Source organism: Euleptes europaea, chromosome 14 (genome assembly GCF_029931775.1).
Source record: "Euleptes europaea isolate rEulEur1 chromosome 14, rEulEur1.hap1, whole genome shotgun sequence".
NCBI classification, from domain to species: Eukaryota; Metazoa; Chordata; class Lepidosauria; order Squamata; family Sphaerodactylidae; genus Euleptes; species Euleptes europaea.
In genome coordinates this window covers 15,232,997-15,257,577 of record NC_079325.1, presented here as the reverse complement: position 1 = coordinate 15,257,577, position 24,581 = coordinate 15,232,997, and the positions used below count along the sequence as shown (strand labels likewise).

Genomic DNA, 24,581 nt, shown 5'->3' with positions numbered 1-24,581 from the left:
CAGTTCTCTCACATCCTTCCCAGCATTTGAAGTTTTTTCAGGCATTTTGTTTTTGTTCTGGCCAAAGGTTTGCAATACTGTGTGTAATATTTTACAAACTATTAAGTGCGTACTATCCACTTTGCTACTAGACACTTGTGTAGTGCAACTGTTTCACCACCTGGTTTTTGTAAGGATTTCACAACAGATACTTATTACTTATTTATTACAACCTTTAATAGCATATGAATTTCAGCTACAATCATAAATATGGTTATGTGTGTGTGTGTGTATAAAGTGCCGTCAAGTCGCAGCCAACTTATGGAGACCCCTTATGGGGTTTTCCTGGCAAGAGACTACCAGAGGTGGTTTGCCAGTGCCTTCCTCTGCACAGCAACCCTGGTCTTCCTTGGTGGTCTCCCATCCAAATACTAACCAGGGCTGACCCTGCTTAGCTTCTGAGATCTGATGAGATCAGGCTAGCCTGGGCCATCCAGGTCAGGGCAAATATGGTTATACCCAGATAAAATAATACAGTAATGCAGTTCATAAGTAAAGAAAGTAATCAATCATGACAACAGTCAAGTAGGTTTGCGCTTGGTTTCTCGAATCCTCATAAAAAGAAACTTTGCTACCTTCTCTGTAATACAAGGGTGCTGATCAGCCAGGAGGAAAGCCACTTTGTCCTTAGCGGGGAGATAGAAAATATCCTGCCTCAGTGGATCAATGTAGGTTTCCTGCAAGGGCACGTAAAAAGCACAATGAAGCAACACACGAGCCACTGTTTCTGGTTGGTCTTGTGAGCACGGGCCAGTCCGATTACAGACATGGATGTTTTTAATCTACCCCAAAGAGTTTCAGTCGGGAGGATGTTCAGGCGAGCTAACATAAAATCCCGACGGAGTTGCGAAGATGTTAAACAGGAAAAAGAAGTTGGTAAAACTCCGAAAGTAGGGTAAATATCCAATTCCAGCAAGGAGCAGACCCTGCGTGCTAATGAGAACATAGTTTGTCTCTCTATGGGCGAAAACGCATGGTCACTTTATCCTCCTTTAATCCCTGTTTCAGCCAGGATTCAGCCTGGATCGAACGCATGCGTTTCGCCTAATGTGCGTTCGATCCTGGCTAAAACAGGGATTGAAGGAGGATAAAGCGACCATGCTTTTTCGCCCTATGTCTCATGTTCTTTGTTTCAATAGCCTATAGGCTTGCTGTTCACCAGTCGTGAAGAGAGCATCTATTGGGACCCCCACTGCTCTGAGTTTGAGAGTAACATAACAGATGCACACCTACTTCCCTGGTCCCTTGGGTATGGTTGCCAGCCTGGGGGTGCCGTCAGTGTGACGGCATTGTGTACTTCTGGGGAGAACCTGGAAGTGATGTGACGCCGCTCGAGGAATTGCCACAAACTCAATGGTACAACCGACATCAATGTTTACAACTTCGTTTTCTCCATTGGCTGATGGGAGTGGCAGCAGGGGTTGCCAGTGGGACGTCTCCGACCATAGCTGGAGACATGCCCACCCTACCCATGGGGCTTTGTCATGGCTTGTAGGTTGAAAAGTGGTCAGTGTGATCCCTCCTTATGCTTCACATGTGGTGGTCTGAGATGGGAAAGTGTGTGATTGTGAGTCCTGCCTAAATCTGTTTCCTTCAGGGGGTCATCTCAACCCCCCCCGAAATGCCCTTGTTGATTTTTCTTCACTAGAATAGAACACATGATTTGCAAGACATCCTGAACTTTTAAAAAGGTGAAAAATAGCATGTGAGAGTACAATCTTGCCCCGAGGAACAGCAGATGGTTTGTCCCATGACTTTCTACTGACAGGCATCGCCTCTCCTATTGCTGCCACTTGAGGGTTTTGGTTTCAGAGAGACTGTGGAGGTGTAAAGCATTTTCATATTGTTATAATAAGGTGATAAGGATCGTATTTGTAAGAAGTTAGTGTTCCATAGTGAAGGAAATTTTGCCCTTCTTGCAAAAGGGAAAACACCTCTTAATACAGATAATATCTGGCAAACTTTCTCTCCTCCAATCATGTTTTCCCTTTTGCACTAATAATCCTCCACGCTCATCGGGCAATTCCTGGGTTTTCTCCCCCACCCCACTCCGTGGCTTACTGATTATGGTCTTTTAATTGTTTTTATCATTTGTTTACTTCATTTATGCCTCACTTTTCCTCACAAGGGGGACCCAAAGTGGCTTACATCACTCTCTGTTTTCCATTTTATAATCACAAAAACCCTGTAAGGTAGATTGCTCTGGGGGTTGCCAACCTCCAGGTGGTGTCTGGAGATCTCCAGCTATTACAACTGACCTCCAGGCGATAGAGATCAGTTCCCCTGGAGAAAACGGCCACTTTGGCAATTGGACTCTATGGCATTGAAGTCCCTCCCCTCTCCAAACCGCACCCTCCTAAGGCTCCGCCTCTAAAATGTCCTGGTATTTCTCAACCCTGAGCTGGCAACCCTAGTTGTGCTTCATGTGCGTGACTGGCCCAGGGTCACCCAGAGAGCCTCAGTCGCAGAGTGTGGAAGTGGAACAGGGTGACCTTGGGCTAGTCACACTCTCTCAGCCTCACCTACCTCACAGGGTGTCTGTTGTGGGGAAGGGAAGGTGATTGTAAGCCAGTTTGATTCTTCCTTAAGTGGTAGAAAAAGTCGGCATATAAAAACTAGCTCTTCTTCCTCTTCCTCTTCCTCACCTTTCACTCTAATCACTTGCTTCTGTTAGAAATATACAAGCGGGCAACTTTGCTGAGTGCGTGGCTGTGTCGGTTTTTGGTTCCATTTCATATTTTTTTTAAGCAAAAGAAGCAGCCAGCAATTTTAAAATAGGATTATTTAATCTCTTCCCTAATAGACTTTTGTTTTCAGATGGAAGAGCTTGGAAAGCACATGTCTCTGTAGAAGATTAAAAAAAAAAAAACAGTCACAAGTTAGCCCCATGATAAAACCTAAGGCTTTGTTTACACCCAAAAATCTCCAGCGACAAAGAGCCTTTGGTATCAGTCTTCTGAAAGACCTAACAGCCTGAAGAACTGTTTCTTGTTGGAGTAGAAAGAATCAGCCTCAGGCTGAATTCCCACATCGCTGGATATTGTGCCATCGCTCTACTGCAGCTGTTTGCAACTAGGCTGGGTTGTCACCGCAAGAAAATCCTGTTGCAGAAGATTGCTACGTAGGGTTGCCAACCTCCAGGTACTAGCTGGAGATCTCCTGCTATTACAGCTGATCTCCAGCCGATAGAGATCAGTTCCCCTGGAGAAAATGGCTGCTTTGGCAATTGGACTCTATGACATTGAAGTCCCTCCCTTCCCCAAAACCTGCCCTCCTCAGGCTCTGCCCCAGAAATCTCCAGGTATTTCCCCACCTGGAGCTGGCAACCCTATTGCTACGGCTCATAGATAGCCCGGTGCCTAGTGATATGGGGAAGTAGTGTGGGTGGACTGATATGACCCAGTTGTAAGAGCAGCCTCTTCTGTCCATATGTTCAGACATAGGGCTTCCTCCCTCTCTACCCAAACGTTGCCACATCCTCTCCCTATTGTGAAAAAAGGGGAACGGGGATGGTGACTTTTCAAATACGTCTTCCTCTGCAGCAGCTGTACAAATGGACTTGCGGTGAACGCAGAGACATCAGTAATATTCCCCACAATGCGTTTGAGCAGCTGAACAAACACAGTTCCTGGTTCTTCCCAAATTCTGTAACGTTGCCTACCACACTTAGCAGTGTTACCAGATGTGCTTTCTAACTGACATTAAATTGTTAGTTGCCAGGACATTGCTGAAAAAAAATCCCTCTTTCTCGCTGGCCCTTGTCCTTGCATGGAGAATTTCTCTGTCTACAGCATTTTTATTCCACCTTTCTTCCGAAGAGCTCAAAATCCTATTTAGCAACCGTCATCACTTCCTCGTGATAAGAACGCAGATATACGGGTTAACCGCAGTTAGTTTTGGGACCTTGCCAGAAGCTATATACACCAGTATTTATTTAAGACTAACAAAATAAAGCCTAAAACCAACAGGATGTATTTTACAGAGTTTTTTGGGGGGGTGGGGAGGGAAATCCCAGGATCTTGCCTTTTTTAAAAATAACTGACTCTTTGCCTTAAAAAAAATCATACTAGATTTTTTTTCTGAAACCGTTAATGAAATGAGCTTTACATTTTGCTCTGTTGTTGGCAAAGCTGCCTGTGTTCCAGTCTTTTCCTTGCTAAGCCTTTGGTACAGTTGGATTTCACTTCTCCTACGCACTGCCAGTGTGGGAGGCCTGATTTTTTGGAAAGACAGGGATTGTCTGCTGAGTTCGTTCTCGGAATCTGGACCTTAGGAAGGTCAGAACTGTTGGAGCGGTGCTTCCTACGCTGCAGCTTCCCAACCCAAACGGGTACTGCGGCTTCCTCCTCGAAGGCTGACCTGTTCTCCTTTTCCGTCTGTTTTGTCTAACTGATAAGAGTCTTGCAAGGTTTATTTTTGGAGATGCATTTGAACATAAGATGTTGCAGCTTGTGCATGTTATGTGCAGTGGTGACCTCTGCTGGAGAAGGACAGAGCCTTAACAAATGACTTGCAGTTTAGATTAAGAACAATTTCCCTCTTTTTGTTTTGATGGAGGGTTCTTAATGTTGTCGACTAGATTGAACACATGAAGCTACCTTCTACTGAATCAGACCCTTGGTCCATCAAAGTCAGTATTGTCTACTCAGACTGGCAGAGGCTTTCCAGGGTCTCAGGCAGAGGTCTTTCACATCACCTAATTGCCTAGTCTTTTTAACTGGAGATGCCAGGGATTGAACCTGGGACCTTCTGCATGCCAAGCAGATGCTCTACCACTGAGCCACGGCACCTCTGTAAAGATTATTATTTCAGTGACTTCAGCTAGAAAAGGAGGTGGGTCTGCCTACAGCCGTATGTTAGGAAATTGAGGAAATGATCAGTCTAACATGGAAACCATCTTGTGTAGCAAATGAATAACACCCATCTTGCAGTACATCAAACTTTTCCACCCTGAAGACTACCTTGGTTTCCTGGAAGTATCCAAATATCGATGGGCCTTTACTCTTGCACGTTTTTCAATGCCTTACCTTCAGCTCTCCTGGAAGGCAGGTATCTCTGTACTCCCTTTCATCAACGATTATGCCCATGCAAAACAGAGAAAGTGGAAACAATAGAATGTTCTGCTGCAATGTCCCTTCTACAACGACATAAGATCACAGTATATTCTCCCCATATTGTCATCCTTTCCTGGGAGAGATCAGAAGAAGCTAAAGTTTCCCTTCTCTTAGCAGACTCCTCTCAGGAGATAACCACTCAAGCAGCCAAACTTTGCCTTCGGTCTCATGGGATTCGTAAACAGATGATTGAAAACCGTTCCCCATAGAAGATCTTTTCCTCCTCTTCTTCAAATCATCCCTCCCAGAATCATCAACTTTTATTATTTTAACCTAACATTAATTTTTATTCAGAGCTGATATTGTATCAAAGTAAAATTTGATTGATTGAGCTAATGAAATAGGAGACTAGGGGAATAATTTGAAAGAGCCAGAAGTGCCTTGCTGGACATCTCTGGCTGCTTTGCTTCATACAGAATGGAGCCTTCTGTAACTGAACCCGTGAAGCTGCCCTGTAGTGAGTCAGACCCCTGGTCCATCTAGCTCAGTATTGTCTGTTCCGGCTGGCATTAGCTCTTTCCCCAACATTTTCTGTTTCAGATCCTTTAACTGGAGATTTCAAGGACTGAACCTGGGACAGGCTGAATGCAGAGCACTGGCTCTTCCACTGAGGATGATGCAAAATGAACCTCTGCTTGCACCTTAACAACTCTAGCGGGAGAATAGGATTGTGCTAGGCCAGGGGTCTGCAAACTGCGGCTCCTGAGCCGCATGCAGCTCTTTGGCCCGTTGAGTGCGGCTCTCCAAACTTGGTTCAGAGCCCCTGCTCTCGCGCCGGCAGCCGGGCTGCGGAGCCAGCGCGCCTGAGAGAGAGAGAGAGAGCGAGCGCGAGAGAGCAGGCGAGCGGGCGCGCTCTCTCTCCCCCCCACGCCGTGGAGAATGGCCGGGTCCCCCTTTCCCTTTCCCTCAATGGTTGGGAGGCTAAAGCCTCCCCTCCCCTCTAGCCGTGCGATTGCTGGGCGGGCGGCTCGGCGGTTCCTGCCCCCCACCCGCCTATCAGCTGTTGGGCGGGGCGGGCTTCCTTTGGTAGACCTGGCCTCCGGCTGAGTCCCACTGGCTTTCTTGGAGGTAGACCTGGACTCCGAGGAGGGGAAAAAGTCCCCCTTCAGAGGCCAGGTCTACCAATTGGCTTCTATGGGCCTCCGGAGGCCAGGTCTACTGCCAAGAAAGCCAATGGGTAGAACTGGCCTCCCAATGGGACTCAGCCGGAGGCCAGGTCTACCAATAGGCTTTTATGGCGGTAGACCAGGCCTCCAGACGAGGACTCCGGATGGGGAGGGGGAAATGGCAGGGACTTACAATTTAATTTTTATCAATAAATAAGATCACTATTAAGTATGATATCAAGTTTTATTCAGTGTACCTATAGTTTAATTAAGACTTAAAACTTTAATTAAAGTTTATTAAGTTAATAAACAGTGTACCTACCTATACAGTTTAAGTTTACGAAATTTGGCTCTCAAAAGAAATCTCAATCGTTGTACTGTTGATATTTGGCTCTTTTGACTAATGAGTTTGCCGACCCCTGTGCTAGGCCTTCAGCGGTTTGGTTTTACAGGTAATACAATGAATTGTGCCTGGAGGCAAATAGGCAGCCTGTAAAGATCTTTGAGAGCCGGTGTGGTGTGGTGGTTAAGAGTGGCGGACTCTAATCTGGAGAACCAAGTTCAATTCCCCCACTCCTCCACATGAAGCCTGCTGGGTGACCTTGGGCCAGTCACAGTTCTCTGGGAACTCTCTCAGCCCACACAGAGGCAGGCAATGGCAAACCACCTCTGAACCTCTCTTGCCTCGAAAACCCTACAGGGTCGACATGTCAGCTGTGACTTGACGGCACTTTCCACCATCACCAAAGATCTTTAAAACTAGGGAGATGTAATTACTCACACCTGCCAGCAATCTTGCCATTGCATTGCATAGGGGAGGGACTGTGGCTCACTGGTAGAGCCTCTGCTTTGCATGCAGAAGGTCCCAGGTTCAATCCCCGGCATCCCCAGTTAAAGGGACTAGGCAAGTAGGTGATGTGAAAGACCTCTGCCTGAGACCCTGGAGAGCCACGGCTAGTCTGAGCAGACAGTATTGACTTTGATGGACCAAGGGTCTGATTCAGTACAAGGCAGCCTCATGTGTTCATGTGTGTGTGTTAATTCTGAACCATTTGAAGCTTTCAGCCAGTGTTCAAAGGCAACCCCATAGACAGCACATTGTATCAGTCCAACTTGGTTATAGTCAGCACATGGGTAACTGTGACCAAATATATAAAGCCTGCCAGGCCGCACAGGTTTGTGCTCCCTGGGCTGGAGGTCACCGGCAGCTTCCTCAGGAGTGGTCTGTGACCTAACTTCCTGATGTGATGTCTTATGATGGCATCATGATACGGATCCTGCATAGCCTGTTTTTAAACGATTTAAATGTAACAAATTGTGCCTGCCCTTAAAAACATTAAGGGGAAAAAAAGCCAGGGCAAGGCGACAATCTTTGCTTGTTTTGTGACCATAACATTCCAGCTGAAGGGTGTTTCCAATATTACATTGGGTGTAACATCTTCTGATTCAGTGAGCCTCAGGGGCTTAACTAAAAACGCCAAAAGCATTTCTAGATGAAGGAAGCGGTGTCGTTTCCAACCCCTCAGGCTTCAGAGAGATGTTTTGTTTTCGGTCAGAATAGCTGGATGATTCATGAGGTGTGAGGGAAAGATATGCCGTGTAGGGCAGTAGCTCTTTGGAGGACAGCACCGAGGAAGTATTAGTTGGTAATCTAGACCATTGGAAATTAAAGAGTGAGCCTGATTTTTGTGGTGTCTGCTTCCCCCTCCAAAGGGCCAGGTTTGCAAATGGGGAGGGGGGGTTGCTACTGTATCTGTGCCTATAGGTCAGGGGGTGGGGAACCTTTTTCATGCCAAGGGCCATTTCCATATTTATAACATTATTCGGGGGCCATAACAGTCATAGATACCCCGGGGGGGAGAGGCTAGGGTTGCCAGGTCTCCAGCCACCACCTGGAGAAACTATGCAGAGAAGGAAGGGGAAGGAGGGAAAGAAGGAAGGAAAGGAAGGAAGAAAAGAGAGGGAGAGAAAGAAAGAGAGAGAGAAAGGGAGGGGTTCCCAGCTTTCCCCACACACACACACATGCAGGCATGCCCCCGGCTGCGCAAGTGGCTGGGAGCCATCAGGGAGATGCGTCTGCGGCTTCTCCTGCCTTTGTGCGCGTGCACACACACACACACACTCAAGCCAGTCCGCTCCCAGATGCGTGAGCAGCCACGAGCGATCAAGGAGAAGCCTCTGCGGCTTCCCCTGCCTTCGCGCGCGCACACACACGCAAGCCAGTTAGCCAGCCCCCAACCGCAAGAGCGGCCAGGAGCGATCAGAGAGAAGCCTCCGTGGCTTCCCCCTGCTTCGTCACCCACGCACACACAAAGACACACACACACACACAAGAAAGCCAGCCAGCCCCCAGTCGCACGAGTGGCCGGGAGCGATGGGGGCGAAACCCCCAACAACTTTCTCTCTAGGAACAGGAAGCAGGGAGACTTGGGGGAAACGCCCCCCAGTCACCCAATCAGCCTTTAGTTTTGTTAGCATTCTCTCCTGCCTCCCAGCAAAGCCTGAAGCGCTGGGATAAGGGCCTGGCTAGCAATAGCTAGCTCCCGGTCTCGGCAGGTGGGCCATGGAGCTCCAGGCCTCGGCAGGCTGGCCAGGGCTGGATAAAATGGTCTCGCGGGTCGGATGCGGCCCGTGGGCCGGAGGCTCCCCACCCCTGCTCTAGGCTGAGCTGGCATTAAGCAGGGGGTTGGACTAGATGGCCTGTATGGCCCCTTCCAACTTTATGATTCTGTGATTCACTCCGTATTAATTTCTGGGCACGGATCAAATTGCCGGTTCATATTCCGAATAGCCTGGGACCAGATTGCCAGATGGGCTGCTTTTTCCTGTACAAAACTATCCACTGTGTATGAGTGGCAACTGAGGCCCTGCCTAGCACGCTACTACCTACTGGTAGGTGGTGGCCAGACACAGAGCCTTTTCTGTAGTGGTGCCTCAGTTATGAGATGCCGCCTCCACAGTGACTCATGTGGCACCTTGCACTAGTTGCTATCTAAATCCTTTTGAGGCCTAGGAACCACACATCTACTGGACCGCCTTTCCCGATGTGCTTCACTAAGGTTGATTCATACAACTAGCCATTCATTGCAAAATATCTCATCTTGCCATCAGATTAGATGTGTGTTTGCTAGAAGCTGAGCTTTTCTTTCTGTGGTGGTTCCCACCTGGTGGAACAGTCTTCCTTCCTACCTTATTGATTTTTTCAGAGGCAATATAAATCTGACGTATTCAGCATGTACTTTTGTTGATGAGTTGTTGAGCCCAGAGGACTTGTTAAGAATTCCAGGCGTTTAATATGATGTTGATGTCTTCTGCTATCATTTATTCGGTTTCCATTGTAAACTTGCTCCAGTCTTTTGTTAGAGAAAGCAGGTTTAAATTACAATAAATAAGTATAGCCTTTAAAGTTTGAGACGCCAGGTGAAGACTTTTTTTAATTTGCTTAGGCATTCTCTTGATTTCTGCAGTGCCTTTAGTATTGCCCATCCCCCCCATTTGGATAGTTTTGTTGACAGCTGTTGAGTTAGTTTTAATGGAGGCTTATTTTTTTAATGCTGCTAAATAGTTATCGTTTATTTATTCAGCCTTCTGTTGGTTTAAGTGGTTTCTACAATGGTTTTAGGCTGCTGTTTGACTTTCGCTTACAGACTTTAATTTATTGTGTACTCATTCTTTTAAGTGGCTTTATTGTTGTTGTTGTTTTAATCCCTCTTTGCTGTACGCCACTTTGGAATTTGTTTTTGGAGAAGTGTCTCATAAATATCTTAAACAAACGAATAGCTTGCCCCAAAACAACAATGGGAGGTGGTTTGAGACATTCCCCTGTTGTGGAGATTCCTTCCCAAAATGTTGAACTTTCATGTTAAAAGAGTAAATCACTAGTCCTGGTGGGAGATATAAAGGAAACGAGCAGTCTGCAGTAGCAAGCTGTTACTGGCTTCTGGTGTTCCGATCCATGAGTCCAGTGACGATCAGCAACCACTTGGTACAAATGTATTATTCAGTTGTGTTTAAATTGCTTAATACATAATTTAGGGGAGTCTGGGAAGCACTTTAACTTTGTGTAGGGCTTGGCAAAGCCTGAGAAAAAACGGCCTCTGATTGGTTGGGACTTGTGTTGAATCAGAACCAAATGGACCATGGTCCCAACAATTATCAGGTCCTACCAACCTCCAGTACCATCCGTGACGTCAGCCTTTTGGCTTATTTTGGACCAGGTGTGTCCTGTAAAAAAATATGCACGTGCTCATACAAAGGCATACATCAAGGTGGTGGCCGTGTCAAAGGGTTCAGCAGATCTAGATGTATCAATATTGACCTCTCCTGTCTGCCTGGGCTCTCTGCAAGCTACGCACAGATCTGGTGTCACCCTCTACCACAATCATGGCACGATCCCTGTGACCATCCTGTGGCTGCCTTAGTAGGTTTTGTGGAAAAGATTACATAAATAGATGATAAGTAAGCTACTTAGAGGCTGTGTTGTGGGAATAAGAAGCTGTTTTGGTGGTAGGGTTGCCACCTTGTTGCCTGGTCTAGCTTCTGGGCCTTTGAGGGAAATTGACAAAAAGACATTGGGCACTTTCGTGCATGCCGAATAAAGCACTTGCAAACCACTTTCAATGCACTTTGCAGCTAGATTTTACTGTGTGAAATGGCAAAATCCACTTGCAAAAGATCGTTAGTGGATTGGAAGTGGATTGAAAGTGCATTATTCAGCATGTGTGAAAGCGCCCATTAAGTTGGAGTCTTATCCTTTTTTGGGGGTGGGGAACCCTTCATCAGCTTAATTTCTGAGCATCGGGCTATTGTTGAAACAGCAAAAGCAGTGTTAGTAAAAAAGAAAAGTTAACCATAGCTGGTTGGGTCTCTTTAGTTGGGCATCCCCTGTCACCTTGTAACAAATGTTGATGTTGATCATTCCTATAAAGCTTAGTGATTGTGATAACTGTTTGATGATGTGAAAATATGGCCTCTTTTTAAACAGCTCAGAGGCACCTTTATGGTTAAGCTAGCGAAGCCCTGAAGCCTCCTTTATTTGAAATGTGTAATGTTGTTACTTAATGTTGTTACTGGATCTGCGTTACAGATGGAGAACCAGAAGCACAGAGCGTCTAATAGTGTTCAGAGCTTCCCGCTAGCCCTGCTGGAAGCAGAAACCAGAAGCCCTGCTGCTGCTAGACATCACTGTGCTGTGTAGCCTGCAAGGAGGGGTAAGTTGAATGTGCGTATGCAGCACTTGACATGGAACATGCTTCCTGGCTATGACAACCGGATGGTGCCATCTGGTCTGGTTTGCTACGTGTAGGAAATGCAGAAAAGAGCAACCAAAATGATCAAGGGGCTAGAGCAGTGATGGCGAACCTTTTAGAGACCGAGTGCCCAAACTGCAACCCAAAACCCACTTATTCATCGTAAAGTGCCAACACGGCAATTTAACCTGAATACTGAGGTTTTAGTTTAGAAAAAACAACTCATACGTTAACATCTTATGCTCACAAGCATAAAATGATCCAAACAAAGCAAGGAAAGCAATCCCAAGTGCTTTCATTGATTTAAAATTATTTGGCAGAGAATTCCACACTTTAAGGATTTCATTTTCAGAACTAACTGTACTATCCTTTGTCATCCATAAAATTAAATCATGGCAATGACTGACAAACACCATGTTCCCCATCTGCATTCTCAAAACTCTGCAGGGGGGCTTATTGTTGAGTTGTGCATCTGAGTGGCAAGTCCAAGGCAAAACCTCCCATTCACAAATGGACAACAACCCCCCCCCAATGCAGTTTTGAGAATCTGGATGGGGGAAATGTGCATCTGAGTGGCAAGTCCAAGGCTAAACCTCCCATACACAAATGGACAATACCCCCCCATGCAGTTTTGAGAATCTGGATGGGGGAAATGTGCATCTGAGTGGCAAATCCAAGGCAAAACCTCCCATTCACAAATGGACAATAAACACACACACCCATGCAGTTTTGAGAATCTGGATGGGGGAAATGTGCATCTGGATGGCAAGTCCAAGGCTAAACCTCCCATACACAAATGGACAATAAACCCCCCCATGCAGTTTTGAGAATCTGGATGGGGGAAATGTGCATCTGGGTGGCAAGTCCAAGGCTAAACCTCCCATACACAAATGGACAACAACCCCCCCCCCATGCAGTTTTGAGAATCTGGATGGGGGAAATGTTCATCTCAGTGGCAATTCCAAGCGAAAGAGCCGCCCACCGCAAGCCTCCCGCAAGCCTCCCGCCGCCCTGCTCCGCCTCAGCAGCAGCGCCGCCGCCCCACCCAGGCACCGCTCTGGACCCGCCGCCGCCGCCGCTTATGCTCAGCCCCAAAGGGCTGCCCTGCCGGCCGCCCCGCTACGCCCGCCGAGTCGCCCTGCCCCTCGACAAAGTTGGCTGCGGCGCGGCGGAAACTTGTGCCGAGGCTGCGAGGAGGGGTGGAGGAGGGGGACGGGCAGCCAAGGGGGCAGCGGAGGAGGGGGCAGGGGCGACTCGGCGGGCGTAGCGGTGTGGCCGGCAGGGCAGCCCTCGGGGCCGAGCATGAGCAGGCGGCGGTGGGTCTGGAGCGGCGCCTGGGTGGGGCGGCGGCGCTGCTGCTAAGGCAGAGCGGGGTAACGGAGGCAGATGGCGCCGAGGCCGCGAGGAGGGGGCGGGGGACGGGCGGGGGGGGCGGCTCCACGCGTGCCCATAGAAAGGGCTCGGCGTGCCGCTTGTGGCACGCATGCCATAGGTTCGCCAACACGGGGCTAGAGCAACTGCCCTATGAGGAGCGGCTAAAACGCTTAGAGCTATTTAGCTTGGAAAGAAGGTGGTTAAGGGGAGACATGGTAGAGGTCTATAGAATTGTTCATGATTTGGAGAGAGTGGACAGGGAGAAGCTTTTCTCTCTCTCTCATAATACTAGAAAGTGGGGTCATCTGCTGAAGCTGGAGGCTGAGAGATTCAAAACAGATAAAGGGAAGTATTTCTTCACACAACACGTAGTTAAATTGTGGGACCCCCTGCCCCAGGATGTGATGATGGCTGCCAATTTGGAAGGCTTTAAGAGGGGAGGGAACTGGAGAAAAGTTCAAGTATCCTGGTTGGGTAGGATTTCAATAATTAAAATGATGGTTTTGCCCAAAATGTTGTTTTTGTTTCAGAATCTACCAGTTCTAAAAGGAACAAAAAAGTTTCAACAGTGGAAAAAAGAACTGGTTAGATTTATTTGGGGTAACAATAGACATAGAATTGCCTATAGAAATCTGACGGATAGTTAAGAAAGAGGTGGATTGACACTCCCGGATCTAAGATACTATTATGAAGGAGCCTGTTTAGCTGGTTAAGGGATTCGATTATGTTAGAAAATTCTAGATTGTTGGATTTGGAGGATGCTAATGTAAGATATGGGTGGCACGCATACTTATGGTATGATAAAGATAAAATAAACAAAAGATTTTAATCACCATATTATAAGAGCTAGTCTACTACAAGCGTGGAAAAGATATAAAAGAGATTTTGAATTTAAAACACCGGGTTTGCTATGCCCTCTAGAAACGATTACAAGAAGAAAACCAAACATGGATCAAGATAGCAAGACATATAGGGAATATATACAAAAAGATAAAGAACAATGCAAACTAAAAAATAAGGAAGAATGTGGAATAACGAACTGGTTTAAATATTTTCAGCTAAACGATGTCTTCAAAAAAGACCAAATATTAGGATTCACAGATAAAAACTAAGCTAGAAAAGATATTAGACACAGGAAATAAAGGACAAATTTCTAAGTTGTACCAACTAATATTAGAATAAAATTCAGAAGAGGAAAGAGTTAAAACAGTAATGATATCATGGGCAAGAGATCTGGGTCATAATATTGAAATGGAAGAATGGGAAAGACTCTGGACGAAAGAATATAAATTTACAATAGCTAGTAGCATAAAAGAAAATATGTATAAAATGTTCTATAGAGGATATACTACTCCAGTATTATTGGCAAAGACGGATAAAATATCGGTTCTTATAGGTTATCCGTGGTCTTGGTATTTTCTTTCCTGACGTTTCGCCAGCAGCTGTGGCAGGCATCTTCAGAGGAGTAACACTGAAGGACAGTGTCTCTCAGTGTCAAGTGTGTAGGAAGAGCAATATATAGTCAGAAGGGGGTTGGGTTTGAGCTGAGTCATTGTCCTGTAAAGTATTAACATACCACACCCTCATTAGCACATTATCTTGATACTTACAGGACAGTGATTAGCACATTACCTTCAATACTTTACAGGACAATGACTCAGCTCAAACCCAACCCCCTTCTGACTATATATTGCTCTTCCTACACACTTGACACTGAGAGACACTGTCCTTCAGTGTTACTCCTCTGAAGATGCCTGCCACAGCTGTGGGCGAAACGTCAGGAAAGAAAATACCAAGACCATGTTCACACAACCCGGATAACCTACAAGTACTGATGAACTCTGACCATGAAAGCCTTCGACAATATGGATAAAACCATCTCAGATAAATGTTGGAGATGTAAAGAGAAGAAACAGACTTTCTACCATGTTTGGTGGACGTGCGGAAGAATCAAATTTTTTTGGAAAAGGGTAATTATGAAAACGGAATATGATACAGAGCAATATTAAAAAGGAAGATAAAGCAGTTTGTCAGTACAGTTTTGCAGCAGCGCGATTGATAATTGCTAAATCCTGGAAAGGGAAAAAAAACTTCATATGAAAGATTAGAGAGACAAAATGATTTACTATATACAAATGGATAAAATTAAAATAGCTTGAAAGGAAAAGATATAGAAATATTTAAGAATCAATGGCAAAAAACATTTAAATATTGGGCAAAAATAGCAAAGGTAGATTTTACAAAAATGATGAAGGGGCTATAAGTAAAACAAATAAGTATAGAGTAAGATAAGTTAAAGTATAAATCTAAGAGATTAATCAACGGGAGTCGCTCACGGTGAAGGAGGGTGATGGGGGATGGAGGGTTATAAAATGGAGGTAATGGTTAAAATGAGCATTACTATTTTTCTTTTTTGTTGTAATATTGAATCAGTGTAACCCATCTTCTATGAATTTTTTTTTAAAAATTGGAAAAAAAGAGGGGAGGGAACGTGTCCCTGGAGGAGAGGGGTGTTCATGGCTACTAGTATAAATGGATACTAGTCATGATGCATACCTATTCTCCCCAGGATCAGAGGAGCATGCCTATTACATTAAGTGCTTTGAAACACAGGCAGGATGGTGCTGCTGCAGTCGTCTTGTTTGTGGGCTTCCTAGAGGCACCTGGCTGGCCACTGTGTGAACAGACTGCTGGACTTGATGGGCCTTGGTCTGATCCAGCATGGCCTTTCTTATTCTGGCTGCTTCTGGGTGGTGTCTTTTAGGGCGTTGGCAGGAAAAACTGAGTGAAACGGAAGAGAGAATCGTTTTATGATTCCTATAGGCATAGAACTTGGTAGAAATGGATGAGATTGGGACAGAGATGACAGTCAGGGGAAGGAAGCTGGGAGTACAATACAGCTCCTCCTTTGCCTGTTCTGAGGCCATTGAAGCTCCAGAGAGCTTGGAGGACACCAGGGTGGAAGGGCTGGCTAGAGGTTACTCAGGAGGATGGGCTTCACAAGTGTATACCTTCTCCTCTTGAGACAAATTAAGCCAACTGAGTTTGCTTTCCAAGTGCCCAAAAACAGACTCTGGAAAACTGGAAGAAATTGGGGTAACAGAAAAACAGTGTGATGGGTGCAGGAGTTAGGAGGTTCTGTGGAAATTCAGGGGGGTGTTCCCAAAAGCCCATCCTCCGTCAGACTAATTGGCAGTAGCAACTTTCAGCCACCTCCTCTCTCTGGAACCGTGAGAGCCGAAGTATAGTAAAAGTTCAGATGCCCTGATAAAGTCCCTGGTTTCCTTCCTACAGAGCCAGGTAAAGTTGTGGCTGGTTATGATCACAGCTACACAGAGTTATAGATCCTTATCTAGACAGAAACATTCCTGCTTCCCGTACAAAGGAGTCATTTATTCAGCGCCTGCAGCCAGCTACACAATGGAACCGTAGTGAACGATAGTTATCGAAGTGCAGACTTGGGGAAAAAATGTTTTGTGGATGTACACAATGAGTGCTGGGCCTTCTATTTTTATTATAATTTTTATTTTGTATAAAGGGATACAAAAACAAGGAAATAGAAAAAAAGAAAACAAGCACATGCCTCTGTCTAAGCTTTGACAGGATAATACATTCATACATCAACTTCAATCTCATCCTTTAACTTCTACAGCTACTTTCTAGTAATGCCCTTTAATAGATTACTGCTCCTTTGTAGAGTGCAATATTTTACGAAGTATTTAAAAACACTTGGAAAGTAATAATTAATCAAATATGTCCTAATACCTCAGTATAGGTTCATGGCCTTAATTCTTACAATAGTCTGGAGTTACCATTTTCTAATTCTAAATACCAGTTAATGACCTATCTCTATATCAAACGCCTAGCAGAAATATTTGGCAGATAGAAATTTGGCAGATAGAAATTTGTCATATATTGATTGCCATTTCTTCTTAAACTCATCTAATGGATTCTTTTTCATCAGGTGCGTTACTTTTGCCAACGAAGCAAAGTCTAATAGCTTGTAAATCCATTCAGACATGTCTGAGATTCCAATATGATGCATAAAAATTCTGGCAGCGGTAGTTGCATATTGAAAAAGTTCCTTGTGTGCTGAACTCACTTGTGGGGGTACTATACCCAGCAACATAAATTTGGGGTTTAAGTGCTGAGCCTTCTTACACACAGCAAGGGCAGCACACAAGCCATTTCGGTGTCTGAGGATGTGAGGTGTCTGAGTCATGCTACTCTTGTGCACATGATATATTTGTTTTCCAGTTAACCTCTGGAAGAGCTGAGGTGGGTAAAATAACCCGAGAGCAATATATTGGAGTTTATAAGGAGGAAGAGTAAAGCTGTTTTTTTCCCCCCACACAGTGGCTTAGAATATCCAAAGCTGACACTTGACATCTTCTCTGTGCGGGAAGCTGCATATGCTGTCTCAACACCTAGAACACTTCCTCCAAGTATGTTCTGTGTCAGTGTGGGAAGAGGAAGCCGTGTCAATTGTGCTTCTTGTCCCCCAGTACAGGAAGTTGTGTTCATATGAGGGACTGTGTGCCCAGAGGCAAACCCTGATGATGCCACCCAATATTCTCTCAAAGGATAGATTTTGGCCTGATCCTGAACAGGAGCTGTATTAAAGAGAGCCAGCATGGTATAGTGGTTAGGAGCGATGGACTCTAATCTGGAGAACCGGGTTTGATTCCCAATTCCTCTACATGAGTGGCAGACTCTAATGTTGTGAACCGGGTTGATTTCCCCGGTCCTATACATGAAGCCAGCTGGGTGACCTTGGGCTAGTCACAGCTCTTTAGAGCTCTCTCGGCCTCACCTACCTCACAAGGTGTCTGTTGTGGGGAGAGAAAGGGAAGGTGATTGTGAGCCAGTTTGATTCTCCTTAAAAGGTAGAGTCGGCATATAAAAACAATTTCTTCTTCTTCCCTCCTCCTCCTCCTCCTCCTCCTCCTCCTCCTCTTCCTCTTCTTCCTCCTCCTCCTCTTCCTCCTCCTCCTCCTCCTCAACTCTTCTTCTTTTTTTTAAAAATCTACTTTGCTAATCTGTTTGCTTTCCCTTTTTTATTCTGCAGAATAATGGGACTGTAGATCCTCAACCTGTGAAGGTGCTGCTGAGTCTGTTTGGGGACAACAGGGGAGGACTGTAAGTAACTCATCGTGTTACATGGCATTATGAATTTCTCGAATGCTAGGGAGCATATGGAGGTGTACAATGACACGGATTTTGGGTGCAATGTGATTCCCCTCCTTTCTTCCACCTAATTTCTTTCTTTCTTCACTTGGCTTCTGTGACCTGTGAGCAGGTTAGAGCCTTCCTCTGTGCCATTGGGCTTGGTGTACTGGGTTATCATGAAACATCTCTCCACTGTTGAGCTCTAGATCTGGCTAGTAATAGTATAGGATTGCTGCAGTGATGTTCAGCTACCTCCTCCTGGATACCACCATGAATGCTCTTTCCTGGGCTCTGAAGGATTCCATGGCAACGGAATCACCAGCCTTAATTTTGCTAAATTTCTGAATGTTGAGTTTTGATGAACCTATTCAATACGATGGCTTTCTATATCCTCAGAAGGACAGAATCTTGTATGATGAAACAAGCCTGTTCCTCACTCCCTTTCCAAACTCCGGGGTTCCCTATCCACAATTTGCTCCATGTTTCAGGAAAATGGGCAAGGCCCTTATCTGGTGGGGCTTGTTGTTGGGAGGTGGTTTCTAACTTGAAATAGCCACTGTCAGAAGAACTGATAGCTCACATGTCAGGGATTGCAAGTTAACGTGGCTCTTTTGATTCAGGGTAATTGTGAACATGGCTCCTTGTGAGCTGCAGAGTGAATACTACTGCTTTGGAATCCCCTCCATCTTCAGCGGGAAGACCTGGCTATTTGTGGTATAGCCAGTTCCCAGCTATCTCACCATGTGTTTGAAAATATCCTTGCAAAAAGATTAGCTGCTGGGTCTATGGAAACTGGCTTATTTAGCGTATTGCCTTTCCATAGCCCTTTGAAGGGCCTTCCATACACTGTCTTGTTGTAATCCTTACAACAACCCTATAAATTAGGTCAGTTGTATTGACCCGATATTGTAGATAGAGAGAGCAAGGTTTGGTCATGGCAGAGGTGACATTTGAACCGGGGACTTCCTGATCCACATCTCATTCACTAATTTCCCAGCATTAAATCCTGTTCTGCTTATGCTTAAACTTTTAGAAAAGATGCTGTTAGATTTACTTTGGGTACCAGAGTTGCTATGCAGAGGAAGGCACTGGCAAACCACCTCTGTTAGTCTTTTGCCATGAAAACCCCAAAAAGGGGTCACCATAAGTCGACTGCGACTTGAAGGCACTTTACACACACCCACACACGAGCTTTCATGCCCTGTTTGTTATCTTTTTTTATGGGCATCCAGCAGTCTGCTGTGGCAGACGTAATTCAGTTGGTCTAGTGCGCCATGCCAGTTCTTGCACAGTATAAAAAGTGGTCTTTGTCTTGCTTAAGTTCCGGGGAGGTTGGCATGCCTAGGGCTGCTCTCAGACCATTCTGGACACCTTTAGAGGCACGTGACCCAAGGCACAGTGCTGACCAGGGATGTTTGTTTCCCACCAAGAAACAGGAGATCATTCCGAAGGTCCTTGTGATATTACATGGGCTTCTGGAATGATCTCCCATTTCCTGGTGGGAGAGGCACTCAGAGGCAGAAGCAGAATGTGATCCTTCCACAGTCCTTTAAGCCTTATTAGTACTAGTGATAGTGGTTAAGAGCAGTGTACTCTAATCTGGATAGCAGAGTTTGATTCCCCGCTCCTCCCCATGAAGCCTGCTGGGTGACCTTGGGCCAGTCACAGTTCTTTCAGAATTCTCTCAGCCCACACCGAGGCAGACAATGGTGAACCAGCTCCCAACATCTCTTGCCTTGGAAACCCTAGCGGGTCACCATAAGTCAGCTGTGACCTGACGACACTCTATGCGCATAAACACACGGTACCAGCTGGGCCAAAAAAAGTACAAAAAGTGTTGGGCCTCTGTCCTTCTTCAAGGAAAATGGGAGATGGCTGTAGAAGCCATTGTGGCAATCTCCCACTTTCTTGACAGGGAACCACTGGAGGGAATGGACCAGTGACTCCCTTTGGCTTTCTTCAGTCCCTGCTGGCACTTGTTCCAGAGATTATATAATAAGAGAAGCTATTTTCTTTCCAATACCTGAAGCGTTCAAGGTCAGTGGAGGTTGCCATGGTGAGGCAGGTGTGTGTGTGTTTGTGAGGGTGACAGTGAGGAGAGGAGTTGGCCCAGAAGAGCACAAGATGGTGATGATGGAGCAGGGGCATTGGAAGGGCATCTTGCCCAAGATCCTTCAAAACCTGAAGGCAACCCTAACATGGGGCACAGAGTTTAGACGGCAAGAAAGGATGGCCTAATGGATGTCTAAATATACTTGTTCACTACAGTTTTAAAACTGAACTTGGCTATGCCATTTTATACTTTGGACAAGAAAATTAGTCTTGGCATGATTCTTACGTGGATATCGTTGCTTTAAACTAGGGTCTTTCTTGGCTTTTTTGGCCAGCTGCTGCATTCTTTGTTTATTGAGCGTGTTCCGGGATATCATCTGCTGTAAAATCTACCCATGGAAAAAGGGTCGGCGCTTTCCTCAAGAGCTGTTAACTGGTATTTGCTCATCTCGTTAAAATTCATTTGACATCTACTCTGTCAAGTAAACTAAAAACCACTTCATAGCAAATGGCAAAAGGTCCATACTGTTGGTGGAACCCCCCCATCATTTTCTTGTCTGGCTGGAGATAGGCAAGCAGAGGGAATGAATTGACTGGCCTTGGATTTGGAATCTTAAAAGTACATGAAAGTTGAAATAGGCTTCTTTTTATTATTCTAGTTTATTTGGGACAGAAGATTGCTCTTTGATGTAGAGTTCTCATTTCATGTCCATTCTCTGGTGCTTTCAGGCATTTTGATATACTTGGGCTGGTTGCAAGCACAGATTAAACTAATTTAAAAAATCCTCCTAACTCAAAGCTTTTGTAAAATGTTTAATATACATTCTCCCAGTTACGAGATTTTTTACTGCATTCTCAACTATTAACACAATTTGGTTTAGGATTAGGGTTGCCAGCTCCAGGTTGGGAAATACCTGGAGATTTTGGGAGTGGAGTCTGAGGAGGGCTGTGTTTTGAGAGGGGAGGCCATAGAGTCCCAATTGCCATTTTCTCCAGGGGAACTTTAGTTAGCATATAAAATAGTAATATTTGCCTTAAGTTTTTAACTTAAGGGAAGGGCCATGGCTTAATGGTAGAGCATCTGCTTGGCATGAAGAAAATCCCAGGTTCAGTCCCTGGTACCTCCAGTTGAAAGGACCAGGTATGTGAAAGACTGAGACCCTGCAGTCTTCAGGGTCTCAATTTGCTAATACAGAAAGAGATTCATTGGAGTATCCAAAACATCTAATTTTTTTCAGTCAGAAGAAAGGGGGGGGGAAGGTTTCCAGGGAAGAAAAATGGTAAATTCCCACTTTCCCCCCTGTCCCCAAAGGCCTTCACGTCTCCAGTTGAGTTTAGTGTTGCCTACTCTGGCAATGGCTGTTCAGCGTGTCAGGCTCAGAATGGTCTTTTCTGCTATATGAGCTCCTTTAACTGGAGATGTTAGAAACTGGACTTTCTAGATGTAATGAGTATGCTGTACCACTGAGCCCTGGTCCTTTTCCATTAGGGCAGAATTTTTACAACTCACTCTTTGTAGTTCCATTGTGCTTGCAAACAATATGTTGGCCTTCTATATACATCACTTTTCTTTTTACACGTTGATATAGTCCAATTATAAGACTTTTTGGCATTTTTCCTTTTTGTGCCACATGGTGGTGATGCTTGTTTTGCAAGCCAGTACATATTCTTTGGATTATGCGGGGGGTGGGGGTGGGGGTGGGGGTGTCTTATCAACCAATTCCTTTTCAAAACGGATTATTTGACTGATTGGTTAGTGCACTGATTGACTGACTTTAAATTCATTTATACATCTTAAATCTCAGTGAAGATGTGCTTTGGATGATCGTGAGAACTGATTGTCTGGAGGTAAAACCTAAATAAAACACATCATTTTAAGAAGGGAAGACACTTAAAATATTTTTTAATCAAAATTGCAAACACGGTATATCAACCTTATAACTAGGGTTGTGCATATCAATATACCTGAACCGAAAATAAACTCGAAATTACTTGTTTCAACAGTATTCGGGTTTTGGGTAGACCAAATGTCAAAACCCGGGAATCTGCCCGAAGCCAAATAGGCGATTCCCCAAAAGCTGAATAATTATTCGATTTTTTCGGGTTCGGCTATTCGCCGTTGCTTAGATGCACAGCTCTGTGCTTTCTCCCATTTTTTAAAAAAATGTTTGACTGGTTTTGATAGCACCCCATAGTTGGTATGGGTATTTGGCTTATTCTGGGTTTACCAGAAAAAAATCGGGCCCAATAAACCTGAACCCAAAATTTACCGATTTTTTTTTTGCATGACCCTTCTTATAACACATCAGAACCAAAATGCCTTCAGAAATACACGGGCTCATAGCCGGTCAGTATTGGGGAAAATCCGTGTCTGATAATTTTACTTCTGCTGAAATTTGTGTTCTGTTGTTTTTATTCTGGGACTGAAAAAGACAATCTATAATTCTGGATGCAGAGTGATATGAGGTATTTAAAATGAAATCCTCAGTGGCCAATGCTCTGTTGGTCTTGCATGCCAGCTAGAAGGGAAATCCCCCTTTTAAGCTCTCCAAGTCTTTTGCGAGGGGAAGAGAGGTGTAAACAGGTCTTTGTGGTCTTATAAGCTGTAGCTCTTCAAGAATTTCCTGTAGTGGATTTTTTGTTGGTACTTATGACCAACCCTACCTGCACCTTTCGTAATCCAACCACACCAGTTAATCAGTTAAAGTTTTAAGCCCATTGGTTTAGTGCCTCCCCAGATCTCTGGTCAAGACACGGCAGGTATTAGCATACCTCTGGCCATTGCAAACATTTGGGCAGCGGCTGTGTCTACAAACAGCTTTTTCTTGCAGCGCTGCTGTGGATCTCTGTGCTCAGAGTCCCTCGGCTGTGAAATTTTTCCCAAGCCGATGACTCCCAGTACAAAAGCTGCAGCTGTAAACAAGGCAACGCTGGCAAAACACAGGAGAGAGAGGTATCCAGCAAGGCTGTGGTGCCTGAGAGCACACCTGTGCACAGATTACAAGGCATCATCTCAGCGGTACCACAGCAGGGGAAGCTTCAGGTAAGGTAAGAACCTAACTCTGTGTGTGGAAGTGGCCCACTGAAGTGTTTGGGAGGCACAAGGTTAGGAAGATGATGGGGACTTTGTGCGAGAGAAAGACTGGGCAAGAGCTTTCGAACCAGGGAACACTTATGGGAACGAGGGAAACTGGTTGGGGATCACTGTACTCGAATCAGATGACCCAACTTGATTATTCCTGAGGGCCAGCCTCTTTTCTGTTACCGAGTCCAGAAGCATATATTGCTACTATCCCCCAGAGCTGGTAATGATAATAACTAGCTGTTAGGTCTTCGCAGTTATTCTTCGCCTGAGTTCAGGCACAGCTGGGGCATTGTGAATGAAATCCAAAAGAGAACTGTAACATTCTGGTCTGGAATGCTTTATCCACCTTACCATTTGAAAACCTTTTTTCCTTACTGGTGGGTACATTTTGATTGACAATTGGGTAGGGCTGCTAGGAAAAATCACTTTGGGACTGGATTGGGCCTGCAGGCTTCCAGTCTGCCTGCCCAAACTCATGATTACTACACAACTCAGAGGCAACAGGGTCTGGCTGTTGTTCTTTCCTTTCTGGAAAAAAAAATGTAGGACATTGTTGTCCTGCTTTACAGGTATGGCTGGGAAAATCCTACATTTGCCCTAGCAAAAGTAGCTGAAGACACCCCCCAAAGTCCTACTTCATGCAATGCATAATTAATCTATTGCTTCAGGATGTTTTGATAGATGTTCATTAGCATAAAGAGTATATACATTTAGGAAATATTGGTCTGTTAATTCCTATTAGTTGTCATAGCCAGGAATGGGTCTCCCATGATCCAGTGCATTTTAGTGCTAATCATTGCTATGCCCCAGCTAGGGATAAACACAGTAGGAGATGATGTGATAATACAATGATGGTAGTGATTACGACCTATAAAGAGGTCTCTGTTACCACATTTTTGTAAAAAAATCCCTGTTGTGGGATGACTGACCAGTGAACCAAAGATGCATTGTCTGGATTCCTGGAAGTTGATGCAGATTTAAAGCTGAAATTGCATACACTCCACATTGGAGAGATAAATTGTCATCATTAGCCTGCAGTAGAATTTTCTTATGTGGTATGCAATTACATCCATCCTCACTACAAACCAAATGCAGGGTCAGTCTGTCATGGCGTCTCACAAGATTTTCTCATGAAACGTCATCTTGTAGGAGTGCTTGAGAATTATTTTTTGGGAAAGGAGACCCATGAGATCTAAATTGGTTTAAGCTTGGAGGATGCCTCTTCTACCCAGGATCACGTAAACTTATCATTCACGTGACTATTTTGGACAATCATTTGCCTGCTTATAAAAGCGATTTCAAGATTTGGAAGACAGTGATGTCCCCAATTAGTCTACAGAAGCAGATAAATAGTAGGTAAAGTTCTGGTGCAATTGTGCAGAATAAGTTGGGG

At 45.0% G+C, this 24,581-nt stretch overlaps 1 protein-coding gene across 2 annotated transcripts in view; it reads left to right on the top strand.

The window, feature by feature from the left end:
• The first annotated feature begins 17,970 nt into the window (after positions 1-17,970).
• ST3GAL4 (ST3 beta-galactoside alpha-2,3-sialyltransferase 4) overlaps positions 17,971-24,581 on the top strand; it is a 74,460-nt gene continuing 67,849 nt past the window's right edge. The window contains exon 1 of one of the 2 annotated variants that reach the window (XM_056860527.1): positions 17,971-18,021. The gene's annotated coding sequence lies outside the window, so the exon portion shown is untranslated. The remainder of the gene's footprint in view (positions 18,022-24,581) is intronic. The other variant, XM_056860528.1, reaches the window with a different exon arrangement.